The sequence below is a fragment of the Ambystoma mexicanum genome, chromosome 9 (assembly GCF_040938575.1).
Source record: "Ambystoma mexicanum isolate Mex_15411 chromosome 9, UKY_AmexF1_1, whole genome shotgun sequence".
Lineage (NCBI taxonomy): Eukaryota > Metazoa > Chordata > Amphibia > Caudata > Ambystomatidae > Ambystoma > Ambystoma mexicanum.
The window spans coordinates 528,967,645-528,993,285 of NC_090931.1; the positions used below are offsets into that span (position 1 = coordinate 528,967,645).

A 25,641-nucleotide genomic window follows, 5' to 3' on the forward strand; every position below is an offset into this window, starting at 1 on the left:
ATGGCCCCGCCAGATCTATCGTGCAAAGATTGGTGAGGTTTCATCAAGGGGGGGCAAAGTTATAGGGGGGTCCCAAAATGTGTGGTTTTTCCCATAGACACAATGGAAAAATAATTTTGCTCACGTCTACAGCCCAAACCACTGGACGGATTTTTTGCCAAATGTACAGCAGAAGCAGCGGCTTGTAAATTTGGTGTAAATCCGTCCAGTTTTTTTTTTATAAACGACCAAAAAGTAGGCTGATAAAAATTTGTGATATCTGGGTTCGGTCTGCGAATTCACTTCCCTTTTCGATCGGCGGACAGTCTCCGATTGGTCTGGAGGGCAGCGTGAGTTCCGTGGACATCAGAAATGCCTGATGATTGGTCAGTACAAAATGTGAGGTGCGTTAGATCACTGGAAGCGCCCACCATTTTGGATCCGCGGACAGTCGCACCTGACCGCGGACTTCGCAGTGGGGAAAATGTTTGGAAAACACATTTTGGGTCATTTGGTGGGGGAAAGAGGGGCTAGGAAGGGTGGGGCTTGGAAAAGAAGATGATATGCAGCTATTTTTGTGGATTGAACAAGGCTGGGCAGGTGCCGTAGCTGCCCACAGAGTAGTTAGCGGGCAGCATTCTGAACGGACAGCTTGGAAAAGACATTTGGGGTTATTTGTTGGCTGAAAGAGGGCATAGAAATGGTAGGAAAGTGGAATGAAAGTAATCTAGTGCTGTTTTTATATGTGAAAAAAGGGTTTGCAAATGCCGCCGGGGACCGCACTCTATTTCAGTATCTGCAGGCATTATTTTGATTGCAGTGGGGTGGTTTTATTTGTTGACCGTGTATGATACGTACTTGTTATACAGTTAATTGTGTTGTGGTCAGTGGCTAGATATGTGCACTGGCCACAACGGTTACAGTAATAATATTTGTATTGTAATTATAGGTAATGTAGTCAGAGTATGGCCAGGACCACCATAGTACCAATATGTGTAAAGTAATTGTATGTAATGTAGTGGAAGTATAAAGGGTTTGTAATATGGAGGTATTATGTAATTGAATTGTATACAGTACTTATGAATGTAGTACAATTGAGGATAGTGCTCACAGATTATGTAGTTGAGTAAGACCCATGTGGGTACTTAGTGTTGTAGCATCATGAAACTGCAATCTCTGGTTTGTTTTTGTGGGGAAAAAACAGTACACTTGGTTAAGCATGATAGTTCAAAAGCTGTAGTGCTGTAAAGTTTTGAACGTACATTTTCTTTTTCAGACCCTCATAAACAGTACATTTTAACTACTATGTTTGGAAGAACATTATTGTATGACACACTCCTGTTGTTTAGCCATTACATAATGATTGGGTCATTGGGAAAACAAATCTGTACTGGATAAAAATTTTAAAAAATACAGTTACGTGAGTGTAAAGGTGATAGTATGTTTGTTTGCAGTTTTCAGTATGTTGTAATTAAGGGAATGCTTTAAATAGATAACTGCTGGCGTTTTCTCAATGTATTAGAAGTTAGAAGATGCTGCTGCACTAACTGGTTACCTGGCGACCCGGTAAACATTATGGGCACCAGGTGCCTTATCACCAGTAGCTCCATGCACTGTCTCTGGGTCCATCACTCACTATGGACTGTCTGTATCTGCAAGCTCATGGTGCCATGGCTATTTGCACTTACTTAGAACTGGCCACCCCTGCGTCACTTACTGGAGGTTCCTTATTGCACTTTCCCCTTAAACCCCCCTGGCACTTCTCCTCTTGCTTCCTGTTGCACTTGCGTGATACGAATGACACAAGGCCTACTAAGATCATTTATATACAGGTGTTACAAATGACTTATTATATCAAATCATTGTTGTTTTGTTCTCTGGCCCCACCACCCCCAGCACCCTTTTTTGGTCTTGTGCCGACATGCAACGTTTTTGGGGGTTCGAGGGGCTTTACAAATAACCAAGAAATAGATAAATAAAGTAAAGGAAGTTTGGACATGCTGGAAAGTACATACTATGATAAGTTTGTGCTCTTTCTAACAAACTACTCTTCTTCACAATGCATCCTATCTTGCCGCTCCACCTCTCTGCTGGGGAAATGCTTCTCATAGCTGAGAGCAGGGGGCACATTACTTTTGATGTATAGGGAAATCTGTGCCTGTGTGCACAACGAATGTGGTTATTGTTGAAAGAAAATGTAAATGTATTGGGAACAGCCGCGCTGATACCGGTAAAATGGAAATAAATATTGTGATATGTGGTTTACTTGAAATATTTGGTTGTTTTTGCAGTACACTGTCAGTAATATTGTTACTTTTTGTGACATATTATGCATCCAGAACGAAACTGACTCGGGCATGCTGTGAACGCAACATGAAGGGTGTCATTGTTGTGTCCTTCAAAACCCATGGCACTAAGAATTTGTGGGCGTAATTGTGTCCACAGTCCGCAAAGAAATTATAAGATTCACTGTATTAAAAGCACACATTGGAAAGTAAAGTTTCTATTTCAGGAAACTGTGTTGTGAAGCGATTGATCCTCTGCAACATCAGAAGAATGGATTCACAAAACGCAATGTAAGCAATATTTTAAGTAATAGCAATTGAAGTGTGGAATGTGTACTGTCTGCCACATGATGAACGCTGTGACGGAAGAAGGGTCAATTTCATGCAAAGAGTAGACATCGTAAATGTTACTTGAAACTTTAAATTATAGCCAAAATAATAATGCACTGTGTATACTCAATTGTAAACTGATTAGTGAAATAAGTTTTTGCATTATTGATTTTTCATAGCTATATACTCCTGCTCTGTGCGTGTCATGGCTACAGTCTACCGGCGGACGGCTTATTCAACAGTATTTGGATAATAATTATCAACAACGCATATGTGATGACAATAATTTAGGACGATCGCCAGACAACAATTTGTCCTTTCGCGGTTCCAGTAACAAGGAGAAACATGGGAGCATATAGGTTCTAGAAAAGTGCGGATTTGAAAGTGTTGCATTTGTTTCAATTTTAAAGCAGTAGTTTCTCCTATGTAATGGACCACCATATGCATAGATTATTTGTCGGTTATGGAACATAACGTTTGGTGAAGAACGCAAAGATTTGCGATCGATGATCCGGTTTGGCAGTAGAAGATTACCGTTGACAATTTCACTAAGAATGTGAACGCTGCGAACTTCGGTAGCTATGAACTGTGTTAAAACAATTAACTACGTTTTCGCTGACTTAATTGAATGTTTTCATCGTTGTGTGAAAATGAAAAATGTTTGTTACGGTCCCGACTATTGCTGTTTTCTTAAAAATAAAAAGTTTCTATGATTTTTGTAAAAAGACACAAAAGTATTGCATTTGTGTGGATGTCTGTTTAAGTTCCTTGTTCTGCCTTACATAACTTTGAAGTTGGTGATGACCGGCTATGTTTGGCTACGCTGCCCATGTGTTAATATCCCCGCAAAAATATTGTGATACAAAAATATCCCCATATTTTTGCGGCAGTATTGATCCATGGACCCTGCTGGGGACACCCCCGCAACCCCTACATTATTTTAAAATGTGCGGGGGACACCCCTGCAACCCCTGCTCCCACAAAATATCCTCCCCAAAAATATTGCCTATGGCGAGACAAACGACCATATATACAGCGATATATTTGGTGGGGATATTTTGTAGGGATACCCCACTAACGTCATTGTAATAAGTGGAGCTCATTCTGAGCGTATAGTGATGTTAGCTTTAACATCAAAGGTAGGGGTCAGTGTTTCTCATGTTCTTTTATTATAGCTTCAAAAGCACTTTGAAATGCCTCCCCTCTACAGAGTAGTGCATTTCAGTATATACAGAGGACTGTTGTCTTCGAAAGATATGGATCAACAGCCTCTTTTATTGCTTGCAAGGTATGAGGTGGGATTTTGTGTCCCACAAAATAGGCTGCGTGGTTACAGTACTGGTTGCGCAATATGAGGTGGAGGAAGACAGCCTACTATTTGTTAAGAAAGGAACAGCCTTTCTGAGAGCATTGCAGTGGTTGGATTTGGTGTGACGGTGCATGGATGTGGTCCCATAGGAGTACTGTCCAGGTAGTCCGTGATTAAGTACAACATTGCAGTCCGTGCATTTCACTTTCATAGCTTTAGCCTTTGATACATTCCCAACAGTGGTAAAGAACTGTCACACCTATGATTCTCTCTTGGTGCTAGAGGTAGGCACTTCCTCTACCTCATGTTCTTGGTCTTTTAATTGTTGAAGTACTGCGCTTTTGTTGTTGTCTACGTCCTTCAGCTGGTAGTGGTGACGGTGCCTCTTGGGGAGGATCGATGGCCATAGATGATGCCATTTTTAAGATAAACAGCAGTTTTACTAATATTCTTGCTAATAAGTATGTGATGTGTGCTAGATTGTTAATGGATAATGAGTAAGAATCTGTGTAGGAGCTGTGCAAGGGTACATTTTGAGCTTGAAAGTTCCTAGATCAGTAGACAGTGCAGTTCCGAAATGTCCACGAAGCACGGAACCGATCCTGGAGTGCGGATGCCTTCGCAGACACGTCATCATGCCGCGCGCGGGCGTGTGGTCACGTGATACTGTTCAGAGGGTCTGTGATGACTTCAGATGTTCGCGAACGTTGGCGGACACAAAAAAAGTGGAAAAAGGGGCAAAATGTGTATAGAAGTTTTTAAAATGATGTTACAAGGTGGGAAATGGCAGAGTTTTAGGGTAAAACTTTGTGAATTGGACAAAAATATTGCAATATTGGGGTGTGTGACATTAGTAAGTTGTAGGAAATTAGCATGCACTGGTAAAAACCCATGAAATTCACTGAAAAAACTTTGCTAAAGGGACATTATGGTTACAAGTAAAACCTAAAAACCCTTGAAATTCGCCAGTTATAGTATGCTAAGCAACCATAACTTGCGCTAACTCCATGCACTGCTAAGACTAACACCCAGAATATCAAAGATGACATCACAAATGTCATTGATGACATAAACGATAACATCACATATGAAATTAATTGTGATAAAAAGTCTCTAAAAGGGGTTGTGTTTATAATGTTAGTAACAAGATGTGAGGCGTGATCAGGAGATCTATCATGAACTTCTTTATCTATTAAAGAATGTACTCATCTCACCAAAACGTAATGTTGGCGTGTCATTGTTAATACAGGAACCTAATCATACATACACATAGGCGATGGCTGCAGCATGCACTATAAAAGTACAATATTTGTAATCTGGTAATTTTTTAAAGTAAAATAATGAATGGAACCTTATCAGAGTTTTCAGTAATGATAAACATGTTATAAATCGATAATAAAGGAAGACTTACTACATACTTGTGTTAGTACAAATAATAGACATCAAGACCTACAATACATATAAATCTGAGGCACATACAAGGAAACCTAAGTAAGGAGGAAAGAAACAACACCACCAATAAATGACAGTAACATTAGACTTTATCATGAAGTACACAAATGATGTCTGTGTTTGAGGCTTGCTTATTTCGCAATGTATGTGTACCATGAACTGAGGCCAAATCCTAAGGAAAGTGCCTTAACAACATACACGAAGGTTAATGTGTACATATGCAACGCCTTTTAATTGGTAAAATTGTCTCTATCAGTGAACACAATCACGCGGCCTACATATGTAAGTGAATAAAAAGAAGCGGGCCAGATATGTGGTGTCATCGGTGATGTCATCGTTGACATTTGTGATGTCATCTTTGATATCCTGGGTGTTAGTCTTAGCAGTGCACAGAGGTGGCACAAGTTATGGTTGCTTAGTGTGCCATAACAGGTGAATTTCAAGGGTTTTTTGGTTTTACTTGTGACCATAACGTCCCTTGAACAAAGTTTTTCACTGAATATATATATATATAAATATATATGAAGGAATTAAATCAGAAATCAGAAAACCTATTGTACTCTTAGTAAGAATTCTGACACCTCGCCCTGGTTTGTTTGTTTTGTTTTATTCGTATTTATATAGTGCGCAACAGCCCGAGGACATCGTGGCACTTGTTACAGTACAAAGCTTAGTTACTTAGTTACATGGCCATTAGCAATATATATGCAGGATGCAATATAGTTATATTACATTTGTGTTATATTACAATATACATGGCAGAAGTGGAGGAGGCAGTCCTCCACTTGCTAGTTGAGGAGAGTGGCCTTGAGGTTGTTGCAGAAGACAGAGATGGAAGTTTCAGCTCTAAGGGTTGCAGGGAGTAAGTTCCAGAGTTTCGGTGCAATATAGGAGAAGTCTAGACCTCCCGCTGTGGCTCTCTTTATGCGTGTTATGTGTAGCTGGTTGGTGTACTGAGCTCTGCTAGGGCGAGTGGATGTGGTCCTTGATATTGCTTCAGATAGGTATGCTGGAGCGGTTTTGTTGATGCATCTGTGAGTGATGGTGAGAATTTTCAGAGTAATACGGTCTTTGACCTGGAGCCACCGGGCTTCACGTCTGGCTTGGGATATATGGTCTCTTCTAGGGATGCTCATGGAAGATCTGAGGGCATTGTTTTTTGTGGTTTGCAGTCTGTGAATGTTTTTGGCGGAGATGCCCGCTAGGAGGGTGTTGCAATAATCGAGCTTGGCTCCTATAGTTGCTCTAGCTACGGCCAAGAGGTTGGGGGTGGATAAGTAGGGTTCAATGGCATTGATGAGTTTGGTGCTGAATGCTGATGCAGAGGCTATGGCGCTGACTTGTTTGTTCATCGATAGATTTGCATCAATGTGAACACCTAGAGTCTTCACAGAGGATGATACGGAGATGGTTGAGTTGTCTATGTTGAAGTTGTTGTATTGGGGGCTTAGTTTCGATAATGTGTTTGTCTGGCCCAGGATGAGAATTTCAGTCTTCTCCCCGTTGAGACAGAGACCATTGATCTCCATCCAAGTTTGGATAGTGGCATAGATGTTGTGAAGGGCCGTGGCGTCTTGGTGATAGAGTCCAGATAGGGGTAAAAGTACTTGAGTGTTGTCTGCATAGTTTGTATATGCAACACCCATGGAGTCAAGTAGGTCGAAGAGGGGTTTTGTGAATAGGTTGTAGAGGGTGGGGGCTGTACAAGATCCTTGGGGGACACCGCAGTTTATAGTGGTAGGATCTGCGTTAGCTATGTCGGAGTAGACCTTGATGGCTCTTCCTTCAAGGAAGGACGTGATCGAGGATGCTGCTTGATTAGAGAAATGGGCTGCATGGGTGAGGTGGGTGGTGAGTGTTTGGTGATCTACCAGGTCAAAAGCAGCTGATAGATCGATAAGGAGGAGCAAGGCAAGTTTGCCTTTGTCCATGATCTGTGAGATTTGACTTTTTAGGTCTAATAAGGCAAATTCTGTTCCATGCCCGACACAGAAGCCAGATTGTCTTTTGCCTAGTATGGAGTTAGCTTCTTTGTATGATTGGATCTGTATGTGGGATGCTTTGTCCAGGATTTTTAGGAGGAACAGGACTGTCTTTATCGGTCTGTAGTTGTTGGGTTGCACTGGGTCATGTGTGGCCTTTTTTAGAAGTGGCCGCACCCAGGCTTCCTTGAGATTGTTTGGGACAGTTCCTGTTTGGAAAGATGCGTTAATGAAGGCAGTAATCAGGGGTGCTAGTTCATTGGCGCATTCATTGATGATTTTGGGAGGACAAATGTCTGCTTTGCAGAGGGATGGTTTGAGGTTTTTGATGAGATTAAGGACCTCAGGTTCAGTGAAGTCTCTGAAGGAGAATTGAGCGTGATTGTCTTGTGTAGGGCGGTTGGTTTTTTGGTTTGGGAGGGCTTTGCAGTGGTTTTGGATTTTGTTCTGGAGGAGATTTATTTTGTTGAGCATGGCGGACTGAATGCTGGCACACCAGGCTTTGTCTTTAGTTATCTCGTCAGCGGTAGCCGGAGGAGTGACTAATTCATTAAAAATTGCAAATAGTTCTTTAGCTTGGGAGTTGGCCTTTGAGATCCTATCATTGAAGGAGTTGGATTTTGCTGCTAAAATGGCTTTTTTATATTGGAGGGCTATTTTTTGAAGAGGCTCTTATTTAGATTACTCGGATCCGTTTGCTAGTTTTTAAGTGTCTGACGCTTTTGAGCTCGGAATGTTTGGAGTTCTTCCGAGAACCAAGTTGCAGTGAAATGACTTTTTTCCTTCTTGCTTTCAAGTGGGGCTATAGAGTTTATGGCATTGGTGAGAGTATCATTGGAGATAGCTGATAGTATATTTGGGTCCTGAGAGAAAGGAGGTGCTAGGCAGGGGCTTTTAAGGTGGGTACGCAAGCTATCTTCTTTGAGTTTTCTAGAACTTCCTATTGTGGCAGGTGGTGCGTGGGGGAGAGTCTTAAGTTTAGGGTTGGTGGGGATGAGGAATTCGATGCATGTGTGGTCCGTCCATGGAAGGGCGTGTGTTTGAGGTAATGTTGGATGCACAGTTGTGATCCATGACCCAGTCAAGGGTGCGGCCTTTGGAGTGAGTGGGGGTGAGGACTCCTTGGGAGAAACCTAAGTCTGCGAGTTCTTTAGCTAGGGTTGCAGCGGATTTATCCTTAGGATCATTGTATCCTAAATTTAAGTCTCCTAATAGAAGGATTTTGGAGGACTTTTTAATGTTGTTGCTGAGTCGATGGGAAAGGTGCTCTTGGAAGTCAGCTGGGAGTCCGGAAGGTCTGTATAGGATGTGGATGTTGATTAGATTATTGGGGGAGAGCGTAAGCTTGGCTGATAGGATATCAGCATTACCACCCCATGTACTATGGTCTGATAATCTAATGGATAGTGAGTCTTTGTGGATAAGGGCGACTCCCCCTCCAATCTTATCACATCTATCTTGCCTAAGGATGGTGTAACCTGTGGGTAGGGCTAGTGCGATGGCTGGGCAGGAGGCATAATTGAGCCAGGATTCGGTGATGCAAAGTAAGTCCAGATTAAGTGTGGATAGTAGATCATTTATCTCGAGGGCATGTGCAGGTAGGGAGCGCACGTTCAGTAGTGCACATTTAAGAGGTGGGTGTTGTGTGCCTTTCATGTTTATGTTTGTACTAGTATGAGGTGAAGTGTGCTTGTTGTGGTGTGTGGTAGTGAGGGGCTTAGTGCGAAGTAGTGTAGAGGCATGTTGGGTGGTGGGGGGAGAGGGGCAGTGCCGATGCTCATCTTGGTATGGAGTAGTGGTGCAGTGTGGGTGCCTAATCTGGTGTTTCTAGTCGTGATGGGTGTGGGTAAGCAGAGGAAATACCTAGGAAGTGATCGATTTCTGAGATTGTGGAGTCTGGTGGCTAGGCTAGGTGGCCGAGACTGTGTGATGTAGTCTGGTGCTGCGGCATGTGGATTTAGTGCCGGGCGCTGGGTGAGGTGTGCTGGGAATATGTGGGGAGGCGTAGAGGCCATTATAGTGAGGGCTAGAAGGATGGCTGTTAGGCTGGCTGAGCAGAGTGTGGCAGGGAGAGTGCGGGAGAGTGAAACTATGCTATGATTGGGAGGTTCACTCTTGGGCATCATGATAGTGGAGGAGTGGCTGTGTGTGTGTGTGTGTGTGCAGCTGGTGTGTGCCACTGGTATGTGACAGAAATGACAGGGGGATCGTGCGACTAGTGCTAGGTAGTTCAGAGGCAGGTCACAAGTGGGTCACAATTCAACAAAATATGGTGGAGATGCTGGCTTCCACTGAGGTAGGGCTGGGACGAAGCACCTCAGGGGAAGCTGTAGGACAGAAGGGAATACTTGAAAGTATACATTATTAGCATGGGAGAACCTTTAATGTGGGAGAGAGAGGAGTGAGGAGAGTTACGGGGCAGCCTAGAGGATAGAAAAAGCCATGACGATTGCTTTGGTTCTTACTGTACATCACTTTCTTCTTAGCTCTCCCACCCCTAACTTCCTTCAAACAAAGTATTTTGGTTGTGACCTGGCAAAGGAGGTAAAATCTGTAACAGAGACAAATGCCTTTAACAAGGACTTGAAAAAGGACCAATCCTCTGTTAGTATTTGACTACACATGGGGGTGAAAATCCTGCAGGTGGTGAACCATCTTTAAGAATCATATGTAGGAAGAAGGATCAAGACCGATCACTTTTTGCAGCTACAGCTGCTCCGTCTTGCACAGGCAGAAGACATGATCGCCATGAGGGCTGGAAGCTCCCTCCCTTATCACTTCTGTCGGACAAGAAAAGTGATTGATGTAGGAAAAGCTTGCCTTATACTGAGGACTCCTGGTACCCAGGGAGACCCTGCCCAAAACTGTGACAAAGACCCTGCAAGCAGCTCTGAAGCACTGCCATGGACGGGGACAGTTAGGAAAATGTGTGATTTTATTCAATGGCCGGGTGAAAAGATCCACACTGTTCTGCAAGCCCAACGGCTCTTCCATTGGCAATACTGGTTTTAGAACCCAGCATTTCCTGATTTGAGTCACATCAAGCCAACATGGAACTACTGTGGAGCTGCTGACACAAACAGACATACCCATTTCCTGTGCTTTGTGCTGTACTTAGCCTTGTGGGACTGCCTGGAGAATCCAGTCAAGCTGTGAAGTGGACCAACTTCCAGCTGCTGCTGTACGTTCGAGACTGACTGGCCGCATAGAACCATCCCAACCAAATTGCATGTTTTTCCATCAAGCCATCCATCGACGCGATTGTTACATAACAACCGGAATTATTGCCACCTGCAAATGGACACCATCATTGTCTTCAAACCGCCCATGACCAGTGCTACGCGCCACTGTGCTAAAACCCAATTGAGCCACTTGCTGCATCAAGCTACCACTCGCACCAATGAAAAAGCACCAGAGACACTGGCTAGACACTGCAAAACCACTGTGAAAAGACAAAGGTCGTTTTTGAATGAACTAAAGACCCCTAAAAAAGCCTGATGCCTTGGCCTTTGTACCATGGGTCATAGTGACAGTAAGGAAACCACTCCTTATGTCAAAAACGAACTTCTAGGTAAAAAATAATCCAAATACATGTTTTTCTGCATTTATTCTCATTTTCCACCATCCTGTCCTTTATACCAAGAGTCACCAGCATACATATAGAAGTCTTACCTTGATCTGTGTATTTGCTTCACGTGGGTGGGATTGTTTAGTGTTTCTGACCCTTTATTTGTCTTTAAATAAAGCACCTATATATTTTTTTTTAAACCTGTGGTGACACTACTTTTACTTTGGTGTCACTGTGCTGTTGCTGTTTGAATGTTTCCATTTCAGTTCATACATCTCTTCCGAATATGGCCGCCCCGCGGCTCAAGCAATGTATGTGATGAAGGACACCAGTTTCCCCTTTATAACGGGGTCACTGCGGCATCAGTAGGAGTACTGCTGGGTTGAGCATAGGTTTGGAAACAGTCTCTGGGCTCTGTACTATTTCTCGGCAATACTCATTTTGGCACAGAGGCGAACGTTGCTGAGTCTATGAACAAATTGAGAAGACTAACCAAACTGCATGGAGAACATGTAGCATTGTGAAACAGACCCAAACGAATGTGTTGTGTAGTAATGGAAAACCAGTGAAGAAACACATGTGAGATTGTGAGGACCATCAGCAGTTTGTTTGAGAGAGAGCGACATTTTGTAACAACAGTTTTAGAGCAGAAGTTGATTCCTATTGATAATATACATCCTTATTAGGGGTGGGGGAATTCACGTGAATTTGCTCCACTTTGGCGAATTTCAACCTGTCCAAAATGGCGATTTCCTGCTCCAAATGTTTAAGATTTCGCAGTAATTTGCCTAACAAAGGTTTCAGTGAAATCGTGAAACTGCCAATAATTGGTGAAGTAAATGCACATTTTTCATATTGTGTGTTCTGTGCTTCCGACATACGGAATCCGTTTTTTTCCCCCACACAACAGGCAATGCGAAATTTAAGGCGAAATGCACCAATTTTCGATTGCCTTTTGAAATGTAACCCACTCCTTATATATTGCTGCCTGCTGGATCTGAAGCATGTTGGCATCAGGGGCAGTGGGGCATTGAAATGCCTTCCTGCAAGAATCGATACTGGTTGGGATTTCATTAGCGCTATTTTATCCTTTTTGTTTGCTCAAATGGCCTTTCTAGTGAAAATAATTAGTTCCCGTTCTCTTTAGCCATACCCGTATCACCAAAAGTCACAGACAATAAGGATTCCTGTATGTCCCTTTGCTTGGTAAGTCCTAGTGTGGCATCATCACTGGATAGCCACTTTCAGGATTGGCTTAAACAAGATGATCTGTCTCCTGCTTCATCACCAAGGTCTATCTTTGAACGCTGGCGTTTCTCTCATGATATTCAAAATAGTTATATGGGTTTCATTACATTTAAATCGTTTTGTAAATCATGTGGAGCACTTTGCAGAAGAGCACTACAAAGCACCGTAAAATGGGTAAATAAACAAATAATGGTGTGGCATACGTCTGTTCAACATAGCGATGCAATGCAAGCCAGCAGTGCTGCCCTGTATTCTTAACATGTGTACCAAAGTCAGTCTTGTGGAAAGTAAAACAAAACAAACATTGTAGACACAGGAATGACGCTGAAAATATAACCACATCATTTAAAACCACAACCCACAGAGAATGCCTTTTAAAATGTGTCAGGAAAACATTTGGTGCAATAAGGGTGCATTTCAACGTAATGCATTTAGCCTGCTATCCTGTAAAGGGGCCAATTATTTCCTCTAGGCGTTGGTAAGCTCTTCGTGCGTCAGTACTGCTGCTTCTGTGAGCTTTGGAGTGGCACTGGCAGTTCTCAACCATTCCAACAGGTGCAGTCCCGAGAAGGGGGACATGAAGTGCGTTTGCAACATGTGTGCGACTTGCATGCACAAATGGTACGCCTTAGAAAAAACATGAAAGGGCTTTATTATTTGTTTGTATTTTATTTTGATATAGTGTGGACATCATATCAATCATAGATCAATCAATCATGAGGGTTTGCATTAAGGCTTTCTTGGCCGTTCAGTTACTAATGGAATACGGGCTCCAGCTAGAGACTTTTTGAAAGCAGGCTAGGGCTCAAATCTGGGCTCCTAGGCTGAGGGCTGAAATGAGGACGGCAGTGATGAGGGCTCACGTCGGGACGACCAGGACCCACTTTCAGAGTGCAAGTGCAGGAGTCGAGATGACTCTTTGGGTGACTCAAATCTAGGATCTCTACCTTTTCAGAAAACAAAATTGAAGAAACATGATTTAATATTTTGAAAACAGCCAGTGACCGAGCATAGCTAGGGACCCCTGACAACATTATAATGGGTTATTTTCCAAGAATATTGGCTAAAAATGTATTGGCTGAGAGAGAGTTCTTTTGTGCAGTATATGAAATAATTTAATATTATAATATTTGGCACACTACCTAAAAGCATTCTATGCCAGTTCATGATAACGAATTTGCATGGCATCCTTGTGCAGGGGTCATGCTGATCTCCCTGTATCGTTCCAATTTTAGTATATCTGCTGCTGATTACTATAAATCACTTCACGAAACAGCTGCGTTCTAATATGCCATTAACAATCAGTGTAAATCTCTTTCATGAAGCTGGGGCCAAAATCTATCCCTACTAGTAAGGGTCAGTGTAAATCACTTGCATGAAGCTGCAGCCACACAATGGCCATGCTAGTAATGGTCTGTGCAGACCTGCACATCCGACACCAATACACCCACACCATAAAACATATGGGTGTGGTGGGTTGGCATTAAAAAGCTGCCATACCCGGGACTCTCCACATATTAACTGGGGTGACAGGGGGGTGTTATTATTAAATACGGTAAAGCGTGTATGTGTGAACAGCAAACAAATGTATCTGTTGGTTATATCATTTTGAAGAGCATTTACTGCCAGGCAGTGGGAATGCACACGACTGCAGCACATTTTTATATGGATTTCGGATACCCAGAATCCTATGAAAAGTCCGAGCATTATAGATATAGCTCTGAAATTAAGGAAATGAATAAGCAATTAAATAAGTGAGTAACTCACCTTCATTCTGTAGGCAAATGATCTAGGCCTAGTGTGCTTAATAGCTTTTCTTAAGTGCTCATTTAGGGTTTCAGTTCCCCTGCTGGCTTGCTGGCCTATCATAATCATCAGATATTACGCCTCTACCTTCATTGCTTTAGGATTTTACCATGCTATGAAGCAGCAAGGAAGGGCAGATAGTAAGGCACACAATCCCTTTGGAGGTGCCAGTATTCTTAAACTAAAATCTGTAACCTTTTAAATGTGATTTTGCTGGCCAAAGACATACCTCTTTAAAAGGTGCAAACTAACCACATATATGTTTACCCTGCCTTCAGCTGTTTGGTTTGGGGCAGGGAATATGCTTGAGGGATAACAAAGGTCAGGCTGGGGCTCATGTTATGCACCCTCTGTGATAATACTACAGAAATCACCATTGGACTTTTCATTAGGATACCTCTCCATGGTAATCTATGCACCACACAGCAGTCCCAGAAAGGTGGCCCCCAAGCTTGATTTTGAAATGGTCCACCACTGAACTGCCACGTATCTTCAGCCGCCCCTGAAATCACCTGTGAGAAAGCAGAGGTGAACAAATAGAACCAATAATAAGCTACTTGCGCCTTTTGCATGAACTCAAACATCATTTTGGGATCATAAGAATGAATACGACATACCTGCGACAGTGATTTGCACCTGCAATGCTTCTGAGCACATAGTGCTAACTGGTCGTCCTGTTCATTTCATTTATGATAACACCCTAATATTAAAATGACTGTGAAGCTTACCCTTTGGGATTCAAGCTGACCTGCTTTAGCAGCTTCAGAATCCCCACACTTATTTATTTCATAGGAATGCATATCTCACTCGATCTGTCCCTAGTGGGAGCCACCTGTGTGCATGTACATCACTCACTTAAAATCACACCACTGTGCCACTGTTGGTGTGCTCACTGGGGGAATGTCCCGGTTAACCCGGGCCGGCTCACCTAAAACCCAGCCTCCAAGGATCGAAATTGAGGTTAGCTGGGAGCTATTTAGCTCCTGCTTGCAGCCCAGAAGTGTCTGTTTAGCTTGACAACAACAACTGCCAGGAGTTTTGTTTGGCTTCACAAGCCAATGTATGATGAACAAACATACCTATGGGACATTATCTCTGTGCATTTCGGGCAATATATAAATTAGCATTAGGACACCTCTATAAAACATGCAAAGCATAAGGGTTAATAATTAATGGACAAAATGTTAAGTTTGGACCTTATGTGGAAGTTAGATTTGCAGAACGTTATGTACTAGCTCCTCACATACAGGATACCCAGGAGCTGCTTTTAGCTCCTGCTTATCCAATCTTAATGTCGATCCCTGAGCCTAGACACGATACATTACAGGCTGGCTGGCACTCACAAAGACTACATCAACAACCGGTAAGCGAGCAGAGGTCTGGCAAGTGGACGCTGCAGTGCTGGTGGCAGTAATTGAGGAGCAAAGAAGCATAATTCTTGTGTGCTTCTGGTGGGGCCATTAGCGGAGACACACGTCTCCGCTGGTAGAGGAGGCTCAAGCCAGGCCAGAGCAAAACTGCAACAATGTCTGTTGCACATGGGCTCGCAGCAGCTTGGCCCCAGCACTCTGTGTTTGCTCTGATCAAGCTGCAGGAGCAGCACACATACATGAGGGCCCTGCTTTCCGTAAATAAAAAAAAGAGAAATGTGTCCATTCATATTAATTATATACCAGTGCACTACTGATGCAACACATGCTGCACCATGAAAACTGCCTCTGTGGGGGAAGTGTTACACAATGAAAAGTCCTTTAAGAATCAGTCCAACTGCTTCACTGGTGGTTCGCCCCAAAGGGTATTTGCTGAGCATGGGTTACCTGTCTATCCCCCAGGTTGGCCCTCGTTGCAAAGTGGAATCATGCAATGGGAAAGCCTTCTTGTGAGTGACTACAAGTGGACCTGGAAGCCTTCTGTGCCCACAGCTTACCTTTAGGGTATTCCAAGTGTAGAGACTTGGAAAGGCTCACACCACATAACAAGAAAACCAATGAACTTGGATTCTGATTTCTTTTAATTTACTCTGCACATGTTATTTTTTCGGTCGGCATGCAAGAAAAAACACAACCAAAAAAGTGACTTGTGGAAGGTTTTGAATAAATCTAAGCCACTGGCAATGCTCTGGGCAACCTTCCACACCACCGTTTCTCAGCCAGTCTGCGCCATTGCAAAAGGGGTCAAGCCACATGCAAATGAGTCAGGTACTGCCCCCAGTGGTAGCAGCCCGGCCCGGACTGCTAGGCCATGTCCCCTCTGCACAGAAACACAAGCAACCCCAGACATGTTTCCACATTCAAGGGCATAGTCCCCAAACCTCCACTAGCTGCCACGAGTCAGACCACACCACTGATTCAAAAAGGTTGTTTTTATACATGGCGTGTCTGTTAACAGTTGCACCTTGCAATTATATCTTTGCTGAAGCGTCAACATGACGCCCTGTCTCCATATCGGTCTAAGCAGACAACTATCAGTACTATTCCTTGAGTGGATCACCATTTCCTTAACGACTTTGCCCCTCATTGTACTCCCCTTTCCTTTCTACCTCTCTCACAGAGTATCCAAGTGGCTTTATTGGCAGTGAGAACTGCCAACGTGTGAAAACGGATTCTTGCATAGACTATGTATACCTCCATCCCCAAGCACCAGTTAGAGAGATTGATAGAAACTCGCTGACCGGTTATTGAGGCCACTGGTGGCTGGAACAATACACTGGGTCCCCAGGTAGCTGCAATGGGAATAGGGAGTTAGTGATACAATCACGTGTACAATACGTGCCCCAAATCCAATCAAGAAACTAGAAAATTGTCACCTACCAGTTGTTATGCTGGGGGAGGAGGGTGGACAGGATACCTGATTATTCCCCCGCTGGGGCGGTGGAAGATGGTAATCAAATAAAGGTCCAGTGGATGAAACACCTGTTACTAGAAGGCACTTGACGTGGAACCAGGCAGAAACTCGGATGATGATTCTGAGTATCAGCGTGCGTAGAGCAGGTAAGGGAATTTCCAAAGGCAGTCCAGATAGCACAGATTGAGGCCAAAGTTTCAGTTCACGAGTCCAGGGCGCCAAGGCAAAACGTGAACACAAGAGGCAGTCTGTGGAACCATTCCGAGATCGTAGCAGTATGAATGATTCGAGCCGAGATAAAGTTGTTGCCGCTGTGGAGCTGTCAAAAGAGAGTCAGTAAAGCATAGCCGTGGTCACAATCCAAGAATATCAAAGGTTGGAGGTAACTTGAGAAACGCAGTGAACTGGGTTAGAAAGCAGCTGAGAAGCGCCGGTTAGGGTCTTCTGGCGTTACTTTATGCAGTTGCTAAGAAAACGCAATCAGGCGATCTTGCCCGTCTCACGTGATCATGTAGTCGTGTAGCATGAAGGTTGCATAGTTTCCAAGGCAACAGCCAACGCGACCGAAGCCGCCACGAATGCCGTTGCCGTATCAGAGCAGGCTTCATTGTTGGAACGCGATGGAGACACTGTGCACCTCGGCCCCTTGTTGCTGCCTGGAATGGTAACCATGAGTACTATGTGTGAGCTGTATACTAGCAGGTTCATGATTTGCACTGGCGGTGTCATGGCGTCTACTGGAAGTGGAATTTCGTGTAGAATGCGTGACAACGGGTTCTGCAAGGGAGTTCTCAGCTCTGCTGATCCAAGTGAGTGTTACAGGCCCTAAAAACATCCAGCAATACTGAAGAAAACCCACGGGAAAATTGCAAGTCATTCTGCAACATCTTTGTAACCACAACACGATGGCGGTATTAAAATGCTTCACGAGGAACCTACACATCCACACATACATACACATACATACACACTCTCACTATCCTACTCCCTCTTCACCCTACTAACCAATCCCCCTCTCCCCTTTTATCCGTTGGTGACGGTGCGCGGTACACATACCTTTAACTTTTAACAACAGGGCGCATCCAGCTTTAGGCACTCATCAAGTTATGGACAGCGCTTTGAAAACCCTGCAGGGTGGCGTGTCTCTCTGGGGTAACAAGGCGGCTTCCTTGTGTGCAGGTGCGCACTGGCCCTCAGCGTCCTGCTCTGATCGGATAATGCGCATAAAGTGAAACCAGACCCATGCAGGGAGAGAGCCCTTGGCTGTTAGAAAACTTGAATAATTCATTTCGTGAGAGTATATTGCACCCCAAGGTCAGGGTGCAAGAAGATCATCGATTGGACTAATGTCAAAAGTCGTAAGGTTATGGGTGTTTGCTTCTGACAGATTACATGCTCTCTGCCTTATTTTGGGTAATAGTTCAATTTCAGGCCGTTTTCAGTGTGGTTTTGTACTGCTGTAACATATATTCTGTCCTTGTGACTACAATCTAGTCTGTCTAAAACTACGTTGTGCACGTATTTTTGAAGTTACCCGAGTAATTTTTTCAGGCATATCAGGGAGGATGCTCACAGAAATAAAGGGTGCCCTGAGAGTCCATTTATTTGTTGACCTCCCCAATGAATCCCACCCCTGTTTCTTTGGACCACGTATGAGTCCAGCGCTGCACTGTGCACTTCGGTTTGCCTTATGTAGTTAAAGTAGTTTAAAATTCATCAACCATCAGATTTATTAAGTGAGATTTAAATGTTTATGACGAAGCATGTGACTGTCAGGCTGAGGCACCGAAGAGGTTTTTGAGCAAAAGAGGGATATGAGGTTCTGATAGCAGTTGGTTTAAATGATAAAGTGCATTATTGTATTGTACTGATTAAAGTGCCTCACTCTTATACACATAGGGATTGTAAAATATGACCATGCGATTGCTGGGCTACGGATGCTTGCCTTTATGGGACAATTTTTGCAGCTTTGTGATTGATACATAGTTGCCTCTTAATGCCAGGAGACACCTCTGCCAACGTCCCATTACAGTGCACAATAGTACCCCAAAAGAGAAGATTTTTTCCAAATAATAAGATGCACTTTATAGGTGCTCTTTTGCTTTTTATTCTTACCTATGATGTCAAATGGCTGTTGTTCTAGAGAGCAGACTCTTTTCCTTTTCTTTGTTCCTGAAAGCACAAAAATCAGCAAACTAGAAATCGAGAAATGGTGTCACCTTAAGGAAGAGTGACACCTTCATAGCAGTAAGTTAATAATAGAACAGATAGTGATGGTCACAGCGTGGAATGTATTATATTTAGTGCATATGTTGATCAAGATTAAAGAGTTTTGGACAGAAACCCTTGCAACTATAATAGCAGTATTTCGGGCAAACCTGCAATGGGGACATTCAAATAGAGGGAAAAGTAATGAGCAGCTTACCAGTTGATGATGCATAAACCTGGGATTGAACAAGACAGACAGTAACCTAAGGGGAGAATGCATATATACGGTATGAATGCTCCTATATACAATTATAATAAAATTGTGACGGATCGGAATCCGAACCTGTGTTATGCTGCGTTGTCTTGCTTCCAAGAAACGTGTTGCCCCTGAACTATCCTCCATCACCTACACAGTGCTAGAGACAGTCAAAAGGGACATTGATGAGCTGTGATATTAACGGTGCTCTCACCAAACTCAAGACGTGGAGCATCAGAGCACCTTTAAAAAGTGGATTGTAGTTGTATTTTTGACTTGGGTTGATACTTATTTCTAGTGGTGAGGGGCAAGGAGAGATGTGAGGTAGTTTCAGCCAGGTGGGGGAGCGAGCCCATGAATGGGTTTAAAGGAAGCAGTAGGAATTTGAAAAGAGTCCTATTTTGTATAGCATGCCACCTATATAGATAGTTCTGGGAAGTGGAAGAAGAACGGGGGAGATTATAGAGTGCGCTTGTGGTTGAGTATTTTGGTTACCAGGGAGAAAAAATAGAGACAAAGGCCAAAGAGGTGGGCAGTGTTGTTGCCACGGCGACAGAGTAACAGAGTTAGGAGAAAGTTTAGGGTGGATGCTAGGGGTGGAGAGGGGAGATTTTCCTGGGATAGTGCGCAAGTTAATACTGGCATCAGTTCAGGCAGCAGTGATAAAGTGCTGAAGATTGCAATTGTTGTCAAACAGGACCTCAAGTTTGTGTGCCTTAGCGCAAGGGGTGAGCAGATAGGTGGGTTGTACCTTGTGATTTCTATCAAACCAGCAGTCTGTTGTGGCCCGTGTTCCTCTACACCTTGTTGTCTGATCTGTTGACCTGCTTAACTCGGGTATGTACACCCATCACAAGAAAGGTACAGCAATTGATCACTGTGGCTTCTCTTGCTAGGTAAGACCCCCTTCCCCCACTATATGACATGTATTTATATTGCTCTGGCCATTATTTATGTCTGAGGTCATTGTTAATTGTATTGAAAAATCACAAATCTACCAATATTACACACTGTGAGTGATTCTTTTTCTGTTTGTTACAAAGTGTTTTCTTTTTACCACAAACAATTATTATTTTTGCATTAATTGATTAGTTTTCACTTTCTTTACAAGGGCCTTTTTTTGGACAACTCAGTTTAAAAATCCTTTGTTTTTGGGTGTATCTAATGTTTTGATGAAGTTGCTTGGTGGAACATGCAAGTCTTAGGTTGTTTTTCCAAGATCAGGTGCTTGGATTTATTGTGCAGCTCTTGTGGAGTCTGCTCTTGGTAGCTTGGCCAGATGCCCGAGAAATGTTTGCTGCCCACCCCCATCTGCACTCAGTGAATGTGGTTACCATTTAGCAAATTGGCAACAGGAACCAGGTTATTTAGGATGTCTGTGTGGTTCGTAGGATTCTAACTAATTGTTTAAAAAAATACTTTTTCTTTTAGTGACCCATTAAGTAAGCTTTCAGTCTACAATGAAAGTTCAATCAATTCATTTCCCAACATAATCCTTTAACAAAAATGTTACTTTGTTATGGTTCTCACACAAAGAAATCTGCAATTAGGGTACAAACATAAAGGTATTCAGTAAGGCTAACCCCGCCCCCACCATTTAATGGATGACCTCACACCATTCCACAATTGATCTTGTGCATGTTATCAATGATCATGTTTGAACAGGAGGCCTGTACAGTTTTAAGATTTCTGAATAACTGAAAGGCAGAACATGTAGATCCAAAGTGTTTTAAGAATATCTTTCATCTTATCCTGCACAATCCATCCATGTGATGCCAATGAGATGGAAACACAGTTTCAATTTAAGAACCTTTATTAGCACAATTGTTAGTATTTTTTTTTAAAGTGCCCATTGTCCGCCTATTGTGGAATCTGGAGCCCATTGTATCTTATGTGAGACTGGCATGGTATCAAGAGTGATGACACAGACAGTTCCAAACAAAACCTTATTAATGATCAGGATGGTGTAACGCCTAACTTTCCCTATGCTATGATGGGATTTTCCCTACCTAAAGAAACTAAGTAAAATCTGTGTTTGCAAGTCCAAAATAAGGGTCTGTCTGTGTCAAAACCTATGCTTGTCCTCACAACAATAACTAAACATGGTTGGGGAATCTTCTCAGCACAATCTAAGTGTTCAAAAGTTAAGGTTAAGCTACTTTCAGCTTCAGTTCTTCTTGAGTTCCCTATTTCAAGTTCAATACAGTTCCAGTATAGGCGCACTTCAATAAAGTTTGGTCATGTTCTGAAATTACCTTCTTCAAATTCGAGTGCATCACAATTCACACCAAACGAAGATCCTGGGCTTCCTTTCCCCAAGTTCAAATGTAGCACACGTCACACAAAACGATGGTCTTGGGACTCCCTTCCCCAAGATAACATTCTCTGGTTGTTTGGCTCTCAGGGTTCCCTTCCCCAAGACTTTAACTGAGCATTCACATTGTTCCATCCATTCAAAGGTCACAAGAAAACACTAGGTCCACTTGACCCAACTTCAGATTTGCTTCACCAGTTGTTTCACACTTCTTTGCAGCTTGTTCGCCATTCAGGGTTTCCTGGTCTAGGCGCAGTTATCAGACCACATGGTCCACCCATCACATGTCATGCAACCAGTAACCCTATACTCTGGCTTGATTCTTGATGTTGGAAATATTCATATTAGGAGACTTTCTGGTCTGGGCGCAGTTGTCAGAGCGCACAGTCCACCCATCACAGGTTGCACAACCATAAATCTCCCCAAAGCTACTTGGCCCCTTTTAGGCTCTTCTGCCTTGCATTTTCACTTTCCACACTTGTATTCCTTGTAACTCTATTTTATACCAGTTCTTGGCTTGACATATACTTATGACTCTTTCTCACGTTTGCAGATATAACTGTTATTCTCTATTATTATTCTTTGCGCTTGTAATGCTCAAAGCAACTCTTCAGTTTCATCACATGCCTTTAATTCTGTTAATATTGAGTTTTACTGGCAGTGTGCCACTTGATATGTCTAAGTACCTTACCAGCACTTATGTCTGCTCTTACCTTGCACTTGCCACCATCAGGCCGTTTTATTTATCGTATTTATTCTTCTTTCCCATGTACTGCACTTTCCCCTTTCCCTTCCCCTGGCACTCTTCCCTTTCCCCCTACCCTCGCACTTGTGCGATCTGAATGACACCTGGCCTAGTAGGATCGTTGTCTGTCTATTTCCCCTCCCTTGCCTCGTCGTGCCTTGAAACACTTATAAATGCCATATCATATCATATATCATATCATATTTGACTTAGTGTTCATTCACCATTCAACACATCGTACTTTAGTCAAATAGCTGCTTTCTTTCAGTTCGTTATTCAATATATTCAGCATTGACATGTGCTGATTGAAATAGCACCTTTCTTTCAGTTACGTTAAGCAATAAACCCCTAGCCGCAGGGGCATTACTGAGTCAGGTAATGCCCAGGCGCCCATAGTTACAGGCCTGAGCGAAGCAAGTGGTGGCTCTGAGCATGGATTACCCTGTTCCGAGCCTCCTCATTGGCTGAGGGTCTTCCACACCCCCAGCTGGGGATGTGAAAGAAGCTTAAGTTTCGAGGGATTCTGTGTCGGGTAAAGCCCCGGCGAGAACCAATCAGATTGCGTGTAACAATCTGATTGTCTCTCGCCGGGTACTAATATTCAATATATTCAACATTGACTTGTGCTCACTGAAGTAGCACCTTTTTTGCAGTTCGGTATCCAATAGATGCAGCATTTTCTTGTGCTCACTCAAATAACAACTTTCTTTCAGTTTGGCATTCAATAAATGCAGCGTTCACTTGCATTCATGGACTGTTAATTATATTCAGTGCCTTTGGACCGCTTAGGTCTTCCTAGTGTCTTCTGATGCTTACCGGCTCTTTGCAGCTCCTCTCGGCAGATCTACCAAACCGACAGTTTGCTGGCACGTCACCATGCACACACCAGCTTTTGTGCTCTGCTCCACCTCTGCTATATTGCAGCGCTTGCTACCCGCACGCCAAAACGAGGATTCCTGGTACTGCCCAGTCCCTCTGGGAGGAGGTCTCCTGGGACCGTTGCCGGTGTCTCAGCTTCCTGGTTCTGCAACAGAGTGGACTCTCTCCTCTATCTCTTGCCTGCTGCTCGTATGCTTTTGGGATCCACCTTTTGTGCTCTTTTCCACACACTTTTCCATACTTAACAGGCTGCAGGTGAAGTGAGTTAAACTCAATTGCCTGACCTTGTATAAGCCTGTTGTGTGACATGTCTGATCTTCATTACTGGATTCCTCCAGGCCCCTCTTCTTCGTCCCAGTAGTAGAGTGGTGTTTGCAATAGGAAGTGTGCACTACTCTTAGCTGCCTTTTCCTCTTCTCAGTACTTGGTGGATCACTACAAGGAAGGATGGGATACGATTGACAGTATCCCAAGAAGACTGAGGGCGGGGTCAGTTAGGTTAGTGTTAGTGAAGGGGGGATGCCATGTCTCACCTTCAGGTACTCTCTCTCCAATCTCCAAGGACCCTCCACCTAGGTGATCCTCCCTCGCTTGTCCACCCCCACAGTCGGGATCTAAAAGCAATGGTTCTTGCATGGCCACCTGAACAGAAGATCTGTGGAGTGTGGATGTGAGAGTATCTTCATGTTTCTCACAGTTAGTATGTCCTTTATTTTTAGATCATAGAATTCCGTATTTAAGACAACCTCTGTGTAGTGCAGGGATAAGACCGGCAAAAGAAGCTATGAAATTCCTTGAAGGAACATCAGATGATTCCACTATCCATGCAGTGCCTTCCTATGTATTTAGGGCCTGGAACAGGAGAGCATGCATGATTAGTGTTGCATCATAATTGATACACATTTTAGAATTAGTATAGACCCTTGCTACATATGTGTAATGTCTGAATCCTATGTAATAAACTGAAATTAGTTTCAATTTGGTCGTGTTTTCTTAATGATGAATTGGGTTTTCATAGCTGTATATAGTAATCACAGTGGTCTAAAGTATGTAATGTTGGATTAATTCATGAACTATTGCAAATTTACTTCTTTTTTTAATGTAACTTTTTATTGGCATTTTTAAACAAAACGGTTCGACCATAGGTGTGCCCCTATCCCCCCTCTTGCTCCGACGGTAGGCCGTCTTGGGGACGAGACTCTTTGAAGCGATCTAGTCTTTAGTGTCCCGGTCTGTTTCCAGCTGCAAACCCCCGCTCCTTCCACTGGGGTATCCCGCTTACTATGGTTCCCTCTGGGGCTATACCGCTTTGCCCAGTAGGTGCATTCTCCTTGGGCATCATGCTCCCCTTGCCCCTTCTGTAAAAAGTCCAGTAACCTCAACCAGTCCGTGCAAAACCTTCTTTGTTCCCCCGGAATAGTTGAGCCACTTCCAGATTTTCACCAGCCATTCATGCTCCAGCGGTGGGTCTTTGGACTTCCATTTTTGCCCCGTGCCAGTGCACCTGTCATCATCATGATGCCATAGAGCTTGCGGTTCGGTCTTGAGTAAAGTTCCTGCAAGAACCTGTCAAGACCAATCAGTGCCAAGCCTCTGTTTGTGCTGCTCCTCACCGCAAGGACCTTCTCAATTGCCTCTTGCATGCCCCCCAGTATCCATCTATTTTGGGACACTCCCACCATATGTGGCTCCATGTTCCCTCTCCACCACAGAGTCTCCAACATTGTTTTGATTCCCTCGCAAATTTTTTGGAGTCATGTCAGCGTTGAGTGCCATTGGACAAGCATTTTTACCCAGATCTCCTGTACTTGGAAGGATCTTGTGAGTTTGGGAATGTATGTCGATGATGTTTCCCACTCCTTCTATATTGTGTGGCCCATGGATTCCTCCCATCTTTTCATGTAGGGCATTAGGGGCAGGTCTTTGCCCGTTTTTAATTGCGCGTATATGGATGCCACCACCCACCTGTACCTACGGTCCGTGTTCAGGTATTTCTAGAAGGGGGTTAGTTGGCGTGTCGCTGCTTGTTTCATGGAGGGATGGAGTAGCCAGTGCCTCAGTTGCACATAATGAAATCTCTCCTTCTCCACCAGGGCAAAGTCTGATTTCCGTTGGTCGAATTGTTTGACCTGGTCGCCATCTATCATGTCCCTGATCTTTAGGCATCCCCCCTGATGCCAAGTGATTAAAGTGGAGGATTTGTGTCCCAAGGTGAATTGCAGATTGTCAAGTATCGGTGTGAATGGGGATGGGTAGGAGGTGGTGTGTGTCCGCCGTATGGCCTCGTCCCATGAATCTCCCACTAATGAGAAGATGGTGCTGCTGTACATTTGGGGTGGTCTGTCTGTTTTGGGTTTCCAAAGAATCCCTTCCAGGTTTTCCCCTTCTACTGATCGGTCCATTGGCCTCCATATCGTTTCTCGATCTTCCTTTTGC

The 25,641-nt window shown here is 43.6% G+C and overlaps 1 protein-coding gene and 1 non-coding gene across 5 annotated transcripts in view; one reads left to right on the forward strand and one right to left on the reverse strand.

Moving 5' to 3' along the window:
* The window catches only part of BCAS3 (BCAS3 microtubule associated cell migration factor), a 3,943,855-nt gene that overhangs the window by 3,763,410 nt on the left and 154,804 nt on the right, over positions 1 to 25,641 (forward strand). The window lies entirely within an intron of this gene.
* Positions 13,298 to 13,409, reverse strand: LOC138490577 (U6 spliceosomal RNA). The gene has a single exon (XR_011275521.1). It is a non-coding gene; the product is annotated as a U6 spliceosomal RNA (small nuclear RNA).